This window comes from Homalodisca vitripennis, chromosome 6 (assembly GCF_021130785.1).
Source record: "Homalodisca vitripennis isolate AUS2020 chromosome 6, UT_GWSS_2.1, whole genome shotgun sequence".
In the NCBI taxonomy this organism is placed as follows: Eukaryota; Metazoa; Arthropoda; class Insecta; order Hemiptera; family Cicadellidae; genus Homalodisca; species Homalodisca vitripennis.
Genome location: NC_060212.1, coordinates 144,424,675 through 144,443,529, shown reverse-complemented (window position 1 = coordinate 144,443,529; position 18,855 = coordinate 144,424,675). Strand labels below are relative to the sequence as shown.

At 37.1% G+C, this 18,855-nt stretch overlaps 1 protein-coding gene across 2 annotated transcripts in view; it reads left to right on the top strand.

Annotated features, from left to right (window-relative positions):
* Nucleotides 1-18,855, top strand: part of LOC124364979 (chitin synthase chs-2) — a 69,322-nt gene that overhangs the window by 20,603 nt on the left and 29,864 nt on the right. The gene's annotated exons all lie outside the window — the stretch shown is intronic.

Genomic DNA, 18,855 nt, shown 5'->3' with positions numbered 1-18,855 from the left:
GGAGAAGTAGAGGAGAGAAGCAAAGTAATTAATGTCAAGTACTAATAAAGGCAAGGTGTAAGTGATAGGATGACACCCAAACGGACGATTTACAAAGTAAAAGGGTAACAAATTCCTAAGACTTCTATAAAATATGAAGTTGAGGTTAGGAAGATATCATACAAGATTACTTAGCTCGGAATAGAAAATATGAAATACGATATTTAAAACATCCATACGTATTGGTAGCTTAAGAGATCATAATCAAATCACGCCAGTAATGACTTGAACTGCTTTAATTCAAAGATTTGAGCAAAGGGATTAGAAGAGAAAGAAGTGCTGAACGTTAGAGAGACAGGCATTACGTCTCGTTTGTAGCAGAGTTGTGCCAATTGTGATTATTTGTAAATTCAAATACCAATGGCTGTGCTCAGCTTCTGACGACTTGCTATAAGGTTCGCGCGGTTTTCTCGAAATATAGTGATGAATAAGATTTCCATTATTTGGGATGAACGTGGATTACAAGTTGTAATACGACTACGTTCACTATTCTATCATTATCTCTAAAGGTAAGGTAATGATATCATCTAGCCTAACCTATAATATGAGTTTAGTGTACAGTTTACAGGTTGTGAAACTTATAATGTGGATTGAACTGAATTGAACGATTTCCAGCTGACTAGTGTGTTATTTCCGATAATGATATGAAAATACCCTGGCATCCGTATTGACAAATAACAAATAAAAACACATTACAAACTACTGTTTTGCAAAAGTACTGTAATTTTTCAAATTTTGCTTCCAATGGGTTAAACAATTCTCATTTAGTATCACCAATGATGAAACAACCAATAAATAATTGACATATTCAACTAAATTAATTCAACTAGAAAACGCTAGGTAGCATGTGAAACCAATTTTACGTTCTAGAACAGTAAGAATACTTCTCAGACCTCAACAGCGTTATCGTTTTGTTTGTATCCATACGCGGCCGGTGTCATAGCTTCAGTTCCCGCCTCTTTCACACACGCCTGTACAGACGGATACGTATTATTAGCAGTTTCAGTTAATTTAGCTCTCCACTATGGTGCTGAAATATTTCAACAATTTAACTGTGTAAAAAATGTTTGGATGCTGTGTAACCGAAAGACATTATAATCTTAAGAATTCAATATTCAGTGAGAGTAAAAAAATTGAGTATTCATAATATAATAGTAATCACTAGTCTGCTAGAGTGTTTGATCCAGTAAGCATTCCGAAAAGCTCGAGTCAAAACTCCTGTATTCAGTCAGTATGTTAAATTCAAAATTATAGTTTAGTATTGACTATGTGTCAAATTCGGTAGCCGGTTTACACGCTGGGATTTAATATTTGGATAGTACGTAGTCTAATAGTGCTGTGTAACTAATGATAATTCTAACTCGGTGTTCAGTTAGAATTACTATGTTTATTTGAAAAGGTTATGTTCCTTGCTCTCAACCTTGTTGAACGAACGACCTCTCCATAACAATAACATCAAACAGTATACTATGTTTAGTGGTCTATTCAACAAAAGTTTTGAAATCCACTTTCAAATTGAATTTTATAAGTTGGTTGGCCTAATTGCTTGAAATGTTAATGTTTAATATTTAATTAAATTTGTTAATATTCAGTCTGAGGATTGGAATTTTCTGTTCAGTTACATTCTGTTAAGAGGGCAGTGGACACCGAATGATTTTGGTTTCTCGCCGTCCAAGTGCTCGTGGGCTACTCACAGCCCTAGTAGTGGGACTGATATATCAATCGCCGACTGTGTCCCAATGCATTGACCAATTTTTTAAGAGTATTATTTAAATAATTTATTTTTATTACACACAAGAAATGAAAAGTGTCTTTATTTCGATGCGTTTAGGGCTGTTGTAGCCCTCTCTTCCCTGTAACTTCGAAAGTAATCCTAATGAATCTTAATTAAACAAACTTACCTTAATGTATAATCATCATTAGAAAACGAATCTGAATACTTATGATACGGTAAGAGTAATATTTAAATGTATAGGGTTAAATTAAAATAGTAATTAAACTACTATAAAATATTTTACTATATGAAATAAACTACTATAACATATCCTATTATGCGAGTAGTAGATTAATTTCATTTGTTTTTTATCAAATTTTATAAAATATTTCAATCATTGAAAAAAAGATTTTATACTGATTATTTATATCAGACAGACAGTAAGAGTTGTAACGGTCAGTAGTGCATATATAGTGGTAAGGGTATATAGTCGTTTAGGGGATTTGACTCGCCGTACACTATATAGCATATTATTCAGTAACTAGAAATTAAATATTCAGATCAAATATTAAAAAGCTGTATTCAGATACTTTTTATAGGGAAGTTCATGTCCCGTACAATTAAAATTAATGTCATTCAGAATTAAAATGTATGCTCAAGAAAATGTTTTAAAATTGATTTCTGAATGGATAGTTAATTTCCATTTTATTTGACGATCCATTTACATTATTTTCAGTATTTTGTAATTCACGTCCAATCTAATATTGTTCCAAACTGATGACAAATTATAGTTTATAAATTCGAAAGAACCCGTCATGAAATGGGTGATTTTACTATGTAGATAGTCCCAGAATTGCTTTTGCATTGCAGCAATTTCACAAATAATTCGGGTGATTAATAGTATAAATATTTTAAAGAAACCTCTTAAATTAACCTATGAATGTTATAGATACTAAATCTTCATTTAAGTAATTACTAATAACTTAAAATTGATAATAGTCAAACAGATACAACGTGTATATATATACATATACACATATGTATGGAGTATCTACAGTAAAAAACAATATTGCTCTATGTCAAAGTTAGGCGGCATCCGACTGCAGTTATTTGGGAGACATGAACGCGCGGTTAGTCAGGAGGTGTTACTAACCACAGCTTGGCGGCCTTGCCCGGGGCCGGGCTAGCGGTCCAAGGCTCAACGGATCCCGCAAATATATCTGTCCCGGTCTGAATGTGAGATCATCATCTGATGACGTCATTATATGACCTCCTGGCTCGTCCCTAATCTTCAGCTCATTTTCGTCTTTTTCCTTGCTAACGTAATTGTCGGTTGTCCTTTAGACCGCTTATACACATCCCAATTAGGTCTACTAGCTTATGTGCTATATTCACTCTAATAAATATACGTAATAAATATGACTTTAAATATTATAATAGGAACGTAATTAATATTTCCATATGATATAGTCCTAAGCTGCGGATTTACTAATAACAATAACTACGTACCTTCGTCAACCAGTCCAAACTGTAGTCATACACTACTCTAGTTTTTTACTTTTAGTCAGTTTGAAGTCAACTTCTGTTGTCGGTGTCAATAAATATTAAAAGCGAGGAATATACATCTGGAGTCCAAAAGAGTTATTAAAAGTCGAAACTATAGTAGTTTAAGACTACAGTTTGACGAAGGTACTTAGTTATTGTTTTTAGGAATGCAATTTCAAAATTTACGAGTAGTGGTAAAACTCCCATGTGAGTGGCCTAAGTTAATTTGGAATCCTTAGATTTTGATAAAGCTGTTAGGTAAACAGTTTGATGTACCATAGTTCTTCCTGTATAACGCTTATTGCCATATTAGGAATCAAGAGTTCACAATCTGGAAAAAAATCTGCTCCTAACCAAGAGTATGAAAATAAATATTTAAAACTTTCAGCATCCATCAGCCTAAATGATTGTTTTTAATTACTAAAGCGTATTTTGTGTCTTTTTAATACGTGTTGGGCCTCAGGTAGACAACCCTTGAAGAGTGAAATTACTACTACTAACTGGCCATCCTGTGGTAAAGACTGGTGGAGACGAAGAGCCCAAGCAAAGAACGTCGTATGGATGGAAACTGGCAGCAGAGGACTTAGAGAACGCTTGACCGCATTAGGCTACATGTCAAAGCCTACTATAAATCCACTACCAAAAATGAAAGCGGAAGTGATCAGCCTTACTCTTGTTTTTCTGATGCAAAAGTCAACGGTGTGTAGCACGCCTGAGGAAGCGGTTCCGCAAGATCGAGCTGTTATTTCTTGTACGCTGGGCACGTTCGTTCAGCACGCGGGCGCTATTTAAACCGGTGGCTTTCACCTGGGCAGGCCGTCGCTCGCCTCTACAGCGAGTGTGCGAGTTCTACGTATTGGAAGATTTATGGCGGCTCAGTTGGTCAGTGTGCCTAGTCATCGGGATTGCGAGTTATCTGAAGGACTGATTCATAAATTTGTCATCTGTATTGTATCATCGAAGTCTGATTAATGCTCTGTCAAATACAAGTATACATCATTTCTTTGTGTGCTTTTCTTTATGCTTCTAGAAATTACACATTCCTGTGCTTCAGATACTCCAAAATATGCGTCAAACATTAGCTTTTGATGTAGCTTATGTTGTTCATTTAAGATACTTAATGTAAAAGTATCTTATGTTTTAACTGGGCGTCCATTCTTAATAATCACACAGCCAACTTGTTTTTTTGTTCTCTTACAACAAGAAGCTTATAAATTACACTTAGTCCTATAAGAACCTTTGCGCTGCTTCCGGAGTGACAGGATATTCAGGATGGGTAAGGTTAGGGAGTAGGGGCCGCCTCCTATCGAAATCCATGAGGAAGTATTAGGGCACTAAATCTCAAAGTCATGTCTCCCCGGAGAAAAGGGAGGCCAGCTCTGAACCAGCCTCTCCAGTCAAAGTAGGCAGGGGTTGGCACACCCTTGTTGAGGCTAACAAGAACCTCTGAGGTTAGGGAACAAACTCCACCAACTCCAACAGTCATCTCCCAGTAGACTAGACCTATCGAATTGCCCATGAACCCCAGAATCTCGACATTTGCGGTTAGTGATGTGCCGCTCTCGGACATTCATAAGGTTGCCCAGATTTAAGTGACACATCAGTTTTTGCTGTGGCTAGTAGTGGATTCAACTGGTAGGTATAAACCAGCCAGAAGTGATCCCTACTGCGTACACAGCTAACTTAGTAGGTGAATGAAACTAAAGCACTATAATCAACAAGGAGTTATTTACAATCAATATTATTTACATTTATCGAGTTAAAAAATATATTGTTATTGAAAGTCAGTGAGATTATTATATCATAAAATGAATATAGTTAAAATAAAATTTTAATCTGGCTTTGGACACCGGTCTATGCTCTCCTGTTCCAATGAAAGGGCGGAAATTGCTTTGCAGCGCCTAAAAGTTTGATATTGATTTATGTTGCTAATTCGTTGATTTAGATTAAGACTACCTTTCTGATATGTTCTCGATATACTCGTACTCAGGAAGCATCAACTGCTGAGTACAATTCCCATATAGTGCAGTGGTGTTACACAACCCAGCTACTGTCCCTGCCCCACTATCGATAGATCAGATGCTAGTTGCATAACCGTGGTTACACAGCGCTCGCTGAGCTCGTGAGGCGTGCACCGGTCTCTGCTACAGCTCGGCCGTGCTCACTGCACGCTTTCTCGCCTGCTCTAGATCCTGCGGCCCAGAATACGCTGTCCTTTCACCGCGCCCGCGTAACTCATAACATACTCCGTGTTAGACAACAACAATGAATGATCACCTTAAAGATCCGTCCATCGTGATTGGTTGTTTACCAAAGGAGCTATTGTCAGCAGTAGATTATGGCATTCATTCAAGTACCTTTAGAAGTGAATGTAGGAAGCAACTGTTTGTGTACCTCGAAGACCACATAGTTGGGTTTGAATTCCTATATTTTGTATAAACTGTAACATCAGTTGAATTTCCTTAAGAATCAAAAACTGTTTTATAGGACAATGTTTAAAGAAATTGCCGAGCCTCGTGGCTTCATAGGGTACGTTAAAACAATTTCATCTTTTATTACATTGCTTTATATGCCCAGCAAGGTATATTAAAGTTGAGAAATTTGGGAATTGATACCATTAATACTGAATAAATTTTCATTTACCAATCCTTCACATGTGGGAGATTGGTGGGTTATATTAATTGCAACAACCATTCTAGGCACAGGGGTAATTTAATTCCACCAGTAAAGTTCATATAGGCCCAGCCTAATTCTTCCCATGTATGTTTTATTATTACTTATACCCGAACTGAATTTAAAAATACTTTTATCTCAATTAATTCCAGAATTGTCTGATAATATTTATTCCTCTCATATACAAGTAAACTACTGAATACAATTTATATAATTTATATTAATAGCAGTTTGTAATTGATCAAAATAAGATAAACCGATATAAATAATACCACATCGCTGAAAAGAAACAGTAAGGGAATCAAGAAAATAACAGTTAGACAATAGTCGTAATAAATAATATGTGTCGATTCCATACTTATAATTCGTGAAAGTAATATATGTTAGGAAACAAATAAATACATGTACAAACTTCTTACAACGTAAGAAAAACTCCGGCAATAAAATCTCAGATTGTCTGGTACATGAACTGCAACAAGAAATTTACTATGTACTACAAAAAAATAAATTAATTAAAGATTAAAATTAATTATTAATTATTAAAAATTATTGTGTAACTTATAAACAGCATAACGACCATGATTAAATTTTGCTTCGAAACGCCACATCCGGAACGACTTTCAAGAGGCCATTCACTCCACGAGCTCTTTAAACGTCTGTTGAGGACGTTTGAAGAATTATTGTTTTGTGTTCTCAAGTGGTCTCAAGTGACTTAACAACGTGGCTGAAATGTTAATCAAGTATAAACAATAACGTAGGCCTACTTTCTAAAATAACATTTCTCTAGGTTTATGACGCCAATGAAAACATTATGTTTTATCCGATTACTGCGATTTTAAAACAAATAACCTTAGATTATGATGCTTTGGTGTCATCTCATCACTTTATTTCTTACCTTAAACTTACGTTGCAACTATCATCGGTAAAACTCTTACCCTCAGGATTGAGGCAAAATTCTTTCACACAATTTAGAGATCTTTTTAATAATTAATTCCTATCAAAGTATAAGGTACTTCGTTGTTTAACCTATGACTTTTGAAAAGAAACGTTTTCCTGTAGTAAGTCATTACGAAAATTTATTTCTCTGATAAGATTTTTCCAAATAGTTTTTGGGGCAAAGAACTATACCATTTCAATTTGGAGGCCCAAAATTCGTTCCAAACGTTAAAGCAAAATATATACGAGTAGAGTACCTCGCGATCAAGCAAGCCATGCTTTGGTTGTTTCCTGTATGGGAAGTTGATACTTCAAGTTACAATAAAAATGTACAGTATTTTAGTAAACCAACTGAAACCACAAAATATCTGTATGATATATTTTGGTACATATATCTCACATCTTGATGTTATAGTTTACTGAAAAACTATTACCATAGTGATTCACCATATGCTTACGTATTAGCACAGACAATGGATACGTTTCTATATAGAAACGTATCCATTGTCTGTGGTATTAGTCTGTAATAAAGTATAGAATTTGAAGTGAAATACCTCATAAAACGTGACAATACAAGTTTAACTGTCAAACGTATTTATATGCATGGAGCAGAATAAAAGTATTTGTTTTCTACTTACATGCGGTACTTACACCCTAACATTTGGGTTATACAATAATTACTCTACTAATTGATACCGAATTGGTTATATATCTGGGAATCTCTAATATATTAACTCTTTAAGGGATGCAAGAATTCTTTGATATACCATAATATTCACAGTTGTGACGGATGTACAAGAAATTTCAACGTTTTAGAAGCTGTAGTAAAACTGGTGACATTTCCCCGTGGAGATTACTATCAGTGAGGGCTATTACTCCGACAGACACAGAGGATACTTGCAAGTGAGGTGTAGGGAATTGAGTAACATGTCCTAGTTAGGGTTAGACAGACACGGAGAGTGCTTGTGCTTACAATTAGAGTACTGTTGGATAATGGACGGGTAGCCGTCAGCGGCAGCAGGGGGAGGCCACGCCCCCTTGCGTCATCAGACACCCACTACAACACTGTCAGTGAATGTCTACATTATACATTCGGGTACTAGCGAGTGCTTTGTTGCTATGGAAGGTGTAGATATTCTTCATAAACCTTTAGTACGAACTGTGTTGAGTTGTTGTCGCAGAACTCCATCAAATTAAAGCAACATACTGATTGCAACAACTCTAGTGAATTCTTTAAACTCACCTTTAATGGATAACGATCCCTTCGAATTTTCTCCTCGGTGAAACAGTTTAATACCAAAAGGAACAATGGAAGGAATTCAAGTGTTTCATTATAATGAAATTCAGGAGTAAAGACAATTTAGACTACTTTGCTTACTGCTAGTTCGTCCAATTATCTTGCAAGTCCATGTTGATCAGTACATAAATTAGTCTACTAGATCAAAAACCGTAACATGACTGCAGTGAATTTCTAAGCATGCCTTATTGGTTACCGGCTCGTAGGTACTCGAAAGGTACACATTTATTAAAATATACCAAAAGCATCAAAGACAATCCCTTATAAATTCTGGATGGTATACCCATCTTCCAAACCAGATCAAATCGTTGAGTCCCAGACCATTGAGGTGAAGCCTTGAAGTAGAAAGGCAAAGTAGTTTTTTAAGGATATCAATAAGTAACATGAACGTGTTTTATTTTGCATTCCAAGGAATTGGTTTAATAGCTTCTTGGTGTTCACATCTTGTAAGCATCTAGTTTGAACGAGCTTATAATTTCTGGGCAAAATTTTTAGACGTTTCTTAGGTGAATGTTTTGTGAATTTCTATATTTGAGGTGATGAAATGTCAGTATATTTAAACTTCAAACACGATGGGACGGTATCTTGAAATTTGAGAACAACCTTTTTTACGTGATCACTATAAAGAGTGGTTTGAAACTGTCTTGATTAACGATTTTTAGTTTCTATTTCATTAATCTCCTCTGAATCCTTTAAGACCAGTGGGACAGAGATGTGAAGTCAGACACGGAAAATGTTTTTAGCTACAATGTATGAAATAACATGAGAGTGTATGCAATAATATACTAAATATTCAGTTTTATGACTTCGTATTACTCACACAAACTGAAGAGACAATAAGCAAATACTTGTTTACAGCAAATCTCGATATAGTGTAATGAATCCTTTCCTATTCCTAAGTACTAGTTATATTAAAATATAATACTAAAATTCAATAGTTTATCAAAACCACACAGTTGTACTTTTTTATCTGAGTATAAAAATTATGAAATTAGTAGACTGAAATAGTGTTGATGCTTTAAAATCTTTAAATGTGTAAGAATTTTTGCATTATGTTATGCATTTATGTTTAATTAAAATTGCTAACACGTATAGTTTATACAAGATTGCAATTCAATTTAATGTTACTTGAGAACTACTAAAAAGACTCTCAGATGTCTTACTCTTTAATAGAAACTTGAAAAAAATCGTCTGAACAAAATCAAATCCAAAAATTGAATTTTTTAAACTACAAATCCTCAAATATCTTTTCCATAACAAGATTTTGTTAGTCAACAAACTTATCCAAGATAATTGAGAAAGTAAAGTTTGGACTAATTCTGAAAACCAACTTTACTAAATTTGAGGTCTGAGACGCACGCTCGTGCACGCACGCACGCTCGTGAACGCGCGCGCGCGGCCCACCGCTCATCTTCTCGGGGTTAGATGTTGGTGACGACAGCACAAAACATCATTTTCCTTATCGGATTGCGCGTATAATAATGTAATTATAAGAAAATATTTAGAGGATAAGCTCGTCTGTAATGATTTTATGATCTACAAATTTCTGTTATAGTATATCATAGGAATGTTTTATTTACCATATTTGCTAAAGTCTCCTCAAATTACACTTCATCTAGAATTAAATTGCAAAGCTTCTAAACATAATCACAGTTTGTTTCATGGAACCATTACCTTTGAGAGGAATTTAAGTTTTCTCAACTCCTCTGGTTTTATGGCAATCCCACGACCTAACTACTGATTATGACAAACTAAAATACAAAAACCATTGTTGGTCTATGAACTACAATCCACTAACCTAGTTGGAAACCTAGTTTAATTTCATAATATATAAAGATACAACAGGCGGTACACTGAAACAGAATTATTGATTGATGAAATTTCACAACATGAAAGTGTTTTTTAATAGAGATATATACGCCTTGGGCACAAAATGGCGGAAGTTGTCACGGAGGAATCGATCTGGCGAGCTCTTGACACCCGACTCCTGAGTTCCCCAAGGACGCCGCCGGTGCAGAACTGCCCTGCCTTCTGGGGACTGAGTCTGTACAGTACTGAACCCTTAGAAACTACTTTATATTCATCTTTCACGTTGAACGTGTATTTGAAACTAGTAAAAGACTTGTCCTTTCTTGAAAGTACAGGACGATAATATTTAACCAATTAGTCGATATCAAGGTATTTTTAACTATGCACACGGTAACATAAAACCCTCCAAAGAGGAATAAAATTTTAGGATTATTATATTTGTGTGGTCATATTGAGAATCTCTATGTGAGGTACTTACACGTGATTAGAGAGACCAACCCATCACAAACAAGGTTGTCTTCAGAAAGTTTGAAAACTCCTTCGTCTTCTTGACAACAAAAGTTTACATTTTTTTTGGAGGTGGAAAATACAAGCACTATTGAAACTCTTTTTCGTACAGAATTACAGGCAAGAAATAGTAATTCATTATACGACGTGGATACACTGTTTAAAGGTATATCACATCCTTTCTCAAGATTTCAAACATACGTTATGGTATTATTGTCCACGTTATTTCTTTGGATAAAATATGTCCAAGAATTTTCAGATATATCTCATATTATTTTAACTTCGTAAATTCTTTAGGAAACTGAAAGAAAATAAACTGTCCATTATTTAAGTGAAGCCTAGTGAACCCTTCAAACCATTTTGGGGTCTAAAATTCGAGCAAATATTATACTTTTAAACTAATCTTATGTGAGTCGGGAAAATCGGTTTCGTTTTAATCCAATAAATGTTTATCCCTATACAATTCGGATTGCTTGTGTATAGAATTCTTTTAAATTGGCACTTATTTGCGTAAATCAGTTGGATGTAACAACAAAATTACTCCGGGATTAAATGTATATCATGGCACACTTTTGTTTTTCCCCATTTATAACTTATCTTTAAAAGACAAACGACTCGTAAGCGTTCCGGAAACGAGTCAAAGCATTGAGGAAGCGTATCTTGACATGACGAAACATCAACTCCCGGAAAGTAAGAAAAGTGACAGCACAATAAGAGCGACCTGTCTGCAAATATTACCCTCTTCTTGGACCACGGTCTATATCCACTTTCACCCATTTTACAAGGTGCTCTTATATAAACTAGCCGTTTAACATTATACGTAACCCATCGTCAAGTAGAGCACGCTAATTTATCGTTCAGTTGTTTCGACTGTTACTAAACCAATCTGACAGATTCCTCTTGGAGAATTAAGTTTCACAGATCAGAGGATCTGCAATAAACTGGAGAACTCAATTAGTTGAGTTCTTATAGTAATTATACCCATCATGAGATAATATAGATCTCTAGAACTAATTGTCAATTAACCTCAACTATTTAAGTATGTTGAATGTTGAGTTTATCTCTAGTGCACTACAATGTTTCTGAGACGATCTCTAATTACGGAGAAGCAACCGAGTTTTCTACAAATAACGCAGCTATAGTGGGAAGGGTTGGTTCCGACTCTAGTGCTACATAGACGATTACAAATAACGCAGCTATAGTGGGAAGGGTTGGTTCCATGTGAATGTTGAGTTTATCTCTAGTGCACTACAATGTTTCTGAGACGATCTCTAATTACGGAGAAGCAACCGAGTTTTCTACAAATAACGCAGCTATAGTGGGAAGGGTTGGTTCCATGTGAACGTTGAGTTCCACTCAGTCTGTGACAGCGTCAGATTCGGCAGCGCTGAACTAAAAGGGAGGTAAACTGGAGCTAAACTCAACAATCCCATTAAATCAACCCTTCCAACAATAGCTACGTTATGTTTTCCAGTATTGTTTACACATACCTGGTAGAGTAAAAGTTATACCAGTATATAATTACCACGTTTTGAATGTCAACAATTGTTTATTTTATGTCCTTGATCAAAACACAAAATATGATGTGTATATTTAAGATTACATTTTCATAAAAATGTGCACAAGCCTTCCCCTTTCTGAACGTGAAGAGTTTATTACCATTAATACAGATTCCGAGTAAGACAAAGAGGTTTTGTAATTCTTCAAGTCGCTGTTTATAGAAATGCCCTCCAGTAAGTGTTTCCCCGCACAAACACTCAAGAATAAATTCACTCAAGCGTTAAGCGTTTCAAATATTGACAACTTCGAAAACTGTTTTGAATGGTTTAAAGTACTAACCAAGAACCGTTCTTACTAACTTAAGACTTGGATTAGACGATTATTTGGTAGCGTGTGAAAATGTAATTATAGGCAATTGTAATTGAATTAGATTTGATTTTGATCAAGAGTAGTATGGTCGATGATTTGGACATCGCTGTAACACGTAAATTTGTTTAGCTACTGAGGTAACTAATTTTGTATATGCAAAATTCCAAACTAAATCTTAAAAACTTTTCACTTGTATTGGAGTGGTAATAAATATTATATATATATTTATTAGTACGATTGAACAGAAATACAAATAAAATAAAAATAGCAACATAATTAGAAGGATTAGAGAAAATAACAAAACTAAATGTTGATTAAAAAATTTCATCTTTTACGACGTCCCAAAATGAAAGCTACTTTCACCTTCGGTAAAAACGGAATCCCAATTTTAGATGTAAATTTGCCTGAATAATAATATATTTTGTTATATTATTCTATTATCTTAATCGTTATATTGCCTACTTGTTGGCATATAATTTTAATACAAAAAACTAAAATGTTGATTAAAAAATTTCATGTTTTAACATGCCCCAAAATGAAAGCTACTGTCACACTGGGTAAAAACGGAATCCCAATTTTACATTTTAATTGCCTGAATAAAAATATATTTTGTTATAGTACTCTATTATCTTATTCGTGATAATGCTTACTCGTTGGCATATAACGTTAACACATTTTACTAAACATCTAGGATGTTTTAAGAAAAAATGAAAAAGTTTTAGACACTTCATCAATTTGATGACCAAATTAAAAACTTAAGCTTTAAGAGTTGAAAAGTATTGGCTGAGCGTTAGCGAACCGATGAAATGTATATTATGTCTGTTTTTCTGTATGCCACAAGATATCTCGAGAATGACATGACCTTGAAATTTTTACATAATTCTTTTTCTATATCCGCATTCAGTTCGATGTCACTCCGTGAGATTTGGCTGAGCGCTAGCAAACAGTTTTACATCGATGTTATGAGTAACCATCATGGCAGCGATAAAATTTTAGAACAAACTGACTACAATCATGTGTAAATAAGACATTTGAACATGTCACATTGCAACATATGAACTCGTAGCTTAAGAACCGATTTTATTGGTGCCATTTTGGTTTTAGCCCCTTAATAACAATGTTAAACTTCATGAATTTTAAGACCTTAATTTTAGTCGTAGTATTGTAGGAATTTCTGGGTTTAAAGAAATTGGCCTAATTAGAACACAACCAAACTCTTTTTTTGCTTTTTCTATACTTTTACTGATTATCCAGAAAAAAGTGATATATATATATATATATATATATATATATATATATATATATATATATAAAACTTGAAACTTTGATGTGTTTAGTATTGCATCACAAACTTCCCACGGTTAATCACTGAAGTTCTTGGCAAAGGTTGCACAGCGTGCTGTGAGTAAAAGGCATTGATGATAAATGTCGAACGGGTCAGATTCCTTCACTGTATAGTGAGTAACATTAGGTAAGAATCCAAGAGGATGGCGCGGGTGTCATTGAGGAAAGGAGGCATTCCAGCGGCTTGGCCAACGCGTGAGCGGGGCGAGATGGTTGAGCAACTGGACTCATCATCGTCGAGTTCGGACCATATCCTACAGCGACTCACTAGGGTCGTTGGAAACAAGTCCAGTGCGATGTATGTGACACGGGGGAAACAAACTTACCTAATTTATTAGCGTGGCTGTATTAAAAGAGACAGGAATGAACTTTAGAATATTTATAGATTTTAAATATTTTATTGCAAAGTTCTTTAAATCAACTGACTGTGTATTTCACGGTGCATGAGACAGTTTAGAAATTTTACATTTTATGGTTGTCAGTAATGTGTGGGTTTCTTTGTGTACACTTGTATTTTAATGCGTTAATTACTGGTTTAGCTAGGACATACCTTTGTTCACAAACAAGTTCGTGTATTGTATAGAAAAGCATAGAAAGGAACTTATTAAATTTTGGCCAAAGGGAAATATTAATTGTAATGTAATATATTAAGGTCTTAATTAGAATTGCCAGAATAATTTTGAAATTAAATTCCTTTGGTCAATATGTCTATGGAGATGTTTTGACCTCAAAATGCGTTAAAAAGGTTTGTACGAAAGGCGTTAAATAGGTCAGAATATTGAAATAAGGCTATACTGCCTGTATAGATAAATGTATAGATGAATGGAAAATTAGAGTTATGTCATTTTCTACACTGATACGTTACTTGTAAACTTTGTACTACAAATTTGCGCAACAAAGACTGTTAAGAGAAGTAGTTTTGTTTTTAAGAGTAGCTTTCTTTATTGGATTACCCATATTCTGAAAGGCCACACAATCTATATTCAGACTACACGTACGAAAGAAGATGGCAGCAATTACTACACACCTGCGATGCTGTGGCTCGAGGAGGGGAAAGTTGAACAAATCTGGGACCGTAATTGCCGCGGCTAACTTGGTAATAAACGGCTGTGGGGAAGAGCATTTCCAACTTATGGCGTCGAACAGGGGAGCTGATCTATTGGCATTTGGCATTTGAAGAACAAACATTGGCAGCCAGCAATACCGTAGAAAATACAAACTTACTTCGTGAAGTTCTTGGCAAGTGTGGACCGAATGACATCGTCAAATAATATTCCTTGCAATATTCTTCATATTAGTAGAAGGTTGTGGAGAAGTTTTTTAGCATGAACCGACTGTGCAATCTCTTTAATTTGTCCTTGTCAAGTTTAAATTTCGCCCAACCGTGGAAAGAAGCAAAAGTTGTTCCTGTCTTGTTTAAGTCAGGCCAAGCTGAAAACTTAGAAATTATCGTCAATATCTTTATTAAATTCCTTTGCCAAGGTTTTTGAGCTGTTAATTTACAAACTTATTAAAACAAATATAAAATGAAAAGTGGTACAGAAGGAAACTACGAACAAGAAAAAAACAGAGCAAACACACCAAGGGGAAGAAAAATAAAAACTGAAAACAAAACAAAGAAAAACAACCAAAAAAGCAGAAATAAAACCCACCAACCCTCCCCCCTCTCAACAATCCCCCCACTACCTCCCCCCCGCCAACCCCTCCCCACCACCCCAGACCATGCCACTCCCCCCCCTTTCGGCGTCCTCAAGCATTTCCTTTGCCCCCTCACTAATCCCACTCACTCTTCACACCCCAGCTCCACCCACACCCCCCCTCCGCCACTCTACCTCCCAACCCACCCCCCCCTTCTCCCCCCCCCCCCCCCCCCCCCTCCCCCTCCCCCTCTTTCTCTCGCCATTTACCGACCCCCCTCCCACATTCCCCCTCCCTCGCCCCAACCAACCACACCTCCCCCCCTCCCTCCCCCCCTGCTCCCCCCCTCATCATCCCCCCCCCCCACTGTCCCTTCCTCACACCCCATCACTCCGCTACAGTCTCACCTAACCCGACAGCCACCCACACCCCCCTCCCCACCCCCCCCCATCCTTCCGCCCCACCCCCCCCCCCCCCTCCCCACCTCCCCCCTCTCACCACCCCCCCCTACCCCTTGACCCCCAACCCTCGCCCCCGACCCCCCCCCCCCCCCTCTTTTCTCGCCAGCCCCCCCCCTGCCCTCACTCCCCCCCCCCCGTCACCCCCTCCCCCCCTACCTGGTACTCGCTCCCCTACCCCCACCCCCCCCACACGCCTCCATCCTCTTCCCCCCTCCGCCTGCCATTCCTCAACACTAACCTCCTCCCAGCAATCCCCTTCCACTCTCCCTCCCGCCGCCCCCCACCCCTGCCCCGAGCCCCCCCCCTCCTATCCAGCCCCCTCTTCAGCTACCCCTGCGCGAGCTCGACTCCCACCCCCCGCTACCGTCCCCCCACCCCCGCCTCAACCTCCCTCCCTCCCCCCCTTACCCCTTAACACCCCCTCTCTGCTATGAGCCCCCCAGCCCCCCCCCCCCCCCACCCCCCTCCCCTCCTTCCCCCCCGCCCGCACCTGCCCCACACCTTCCTTTTCCCCCCCCTTGCCCTTCCATTCAATTCCCGCACTATGCCCTCCTCCTCGCCGCCTTCTTCCTCCTCTCCTGCCACCACTCTTACCACGTCCCCTCTCCGTCCCGCGCCCCCCCCCTACCTCCCTCCCTGCCAACTCCCTTACTCTTCCCCCCAGCCTCCCTCGCCACCCCACCTCCCTCTTCGCACCCACCCCCTCCACCTCCTCTTCCCAACCCCCTCTCCCTGCCACCCCCCCACACCCCCGCCACCCCCTCGCCCCCCCCCCCATCCACCACCTCCCTCCTCTACCTTTCCATTCCCCTCCCCCACACCCTCTCCCCCCCCATACGGTGCCGCATCTGCCCCTCCCCTCCACCACTCCCCTTCACCCCACCACCCCCCACCAAACCCCTCCCCCCCCCCCCCCTACTCACCTCTCCTTCGCCCTCACTACGCCCCTCCCCCATCCTGATTTCTAAAATGTGTTAGCCCTCCCCTCCCCTCGCCCCTCCCTCCCTCTTCCCCCTACTCTCCACCCCCCCCCCCCTCGCCTTTACTCCCTTGCCACTTCCCCACTTGTTCATCCCGCCACTCCCTTCCCCCCGATCTTAATTAATTGATGCCGCCCCTCCCCCCCCCCGACTTGCCCGTCCCTATAACCCGCACATCATCAAGTTTATATCTCCACCCACGTCGCTCGTATGAATCAAATATAATGAGTTAGAACCAAGGCGGAAAAATCAGCTGAATAGACAAGGTCGGAGAGGGTCGATGTAATATAAAACTGGACAATGCCAAATGCTAATAGATAAGTGTCAATCCACATTCTTCTTTTACTGGAAGCTAGTTAAAGTTCGAAATTTAACAATTTTTTGTACTTTTTATTGATCCTAACCTACAATGAAGATACAAACTGTATCAATATCAAATTTTAAAATACAAAACAGTATTTTAAGTGCTTCAGGAGTGCCTCAAGGGTCCTAACCTGGGACGCTTTTATATCATAGTATTTTATCATGACCTTCCAGCAAAGTTACAATGAATTCAAACCGCTTCTATATATGTATGAAGATCAAAAACTATAACATACCAATTTACAATAAGATGATTATAACTCTTACAAAGAATCTCTGGATAGCCCTTATTGAATGGTGGTAAAAGGTATACATTTAAATTTAAAAAAATGTTTTCTGCAAGACTTAATCCAGATCCAAAAAAGGTAGATATTTTAAATTATTTTATAATGGGAATAAACAGTAAAATCTGAAAGAAATTAAAAGATCTAGGAGTTTATGTTGATTCTTCTTTAAGTTCGATACACAATTAGGAAACGTTACCAACAGTAAGGCTTACAAAAAGCTAGGTTTTGTTATGAGGAATGCAAAATATTTTTCATCCATTGATGCAATCAAAAATCCTAATATTTTATCTTTTTGTTAGAAGTGGATAAGAATCCTGTTCATTATTTGGGACCCTATACAATAACAAATAATTCAGGGTCCGTTTGAAAATTATTCAAATAAATTTTTATAAGATATTTTGTAACTAAAAAACACAACACATATTGTGACAGTAAATTACCCCCATTGATTCTTTAAGAAAATGAATTTAACTTTCAAAAACATTCAAGCAAGAAAAGACTAATTTTTTTAAATCTAATCTTTTTTGTTTAAATAAATTACTAATAACCTGATTGATAGTGTCACATTTACTTAAAAAATATAAACTTTTTATGTCCCTAATTTTCATTCAATGGTCCAAAATATTGTTTTTTATTCCTAGATGTAAACACAATCAGCCATTATATTTTTCTTTGTTAAGATTTTTAGATTTATATAATAATAACAATTCCATATATTGATTTATCATTTAGGAATGCAAAAGATTTTTTATGGAATATTAAAACCTTTAGTTTGAGACGTTTACTCGAAATACTTGTAATAAACCTGTTTATTTCTTAGTATTATTACCAATAAGTTAAGTTTTTGGATTATTTATAGGTTGGATATTTTTGTATGTTATTAATGGTAACCAATCTAGATTATTATTTTGTTTAGAATTGTTTTCATTTTGCTCTTTCAATATTAATTCTAATATAATTTTAAGGTGTTGGTGCAGTATTTATTTCAAGTGTGAAAAGTGTTTTTTTTCCCTCTATTGTTAAGAATAGACATATTCATTTAGTTTTTTTTTTGAGCTAGTAAAATTATAATTTATTTGTAATCTTGCACTTGGCCCTTAGTTAGAGGATAGTATAATTTTTTGTTTTAATTTTTATTTTTTATTTAATATAGCTAATTTTAGGTAACTGGAAGACCCTTGAAGCTATTTATAAGTCAAAAATAAATAAATAAATAATTCTCCAAAGCATCCCCATGAACTTTTGAGTGTGTAATAAAACTAACGCCAGAACTGCAGAAGCTACGTGGTATCAGGTCTTCCGTCTACCTCTCCCACATGTGGGTATATTATTGGGTCAATATGGTAGTACCAGCACTCACCCTATCCTTATTTTACCTCGTTTCTGGATTTGT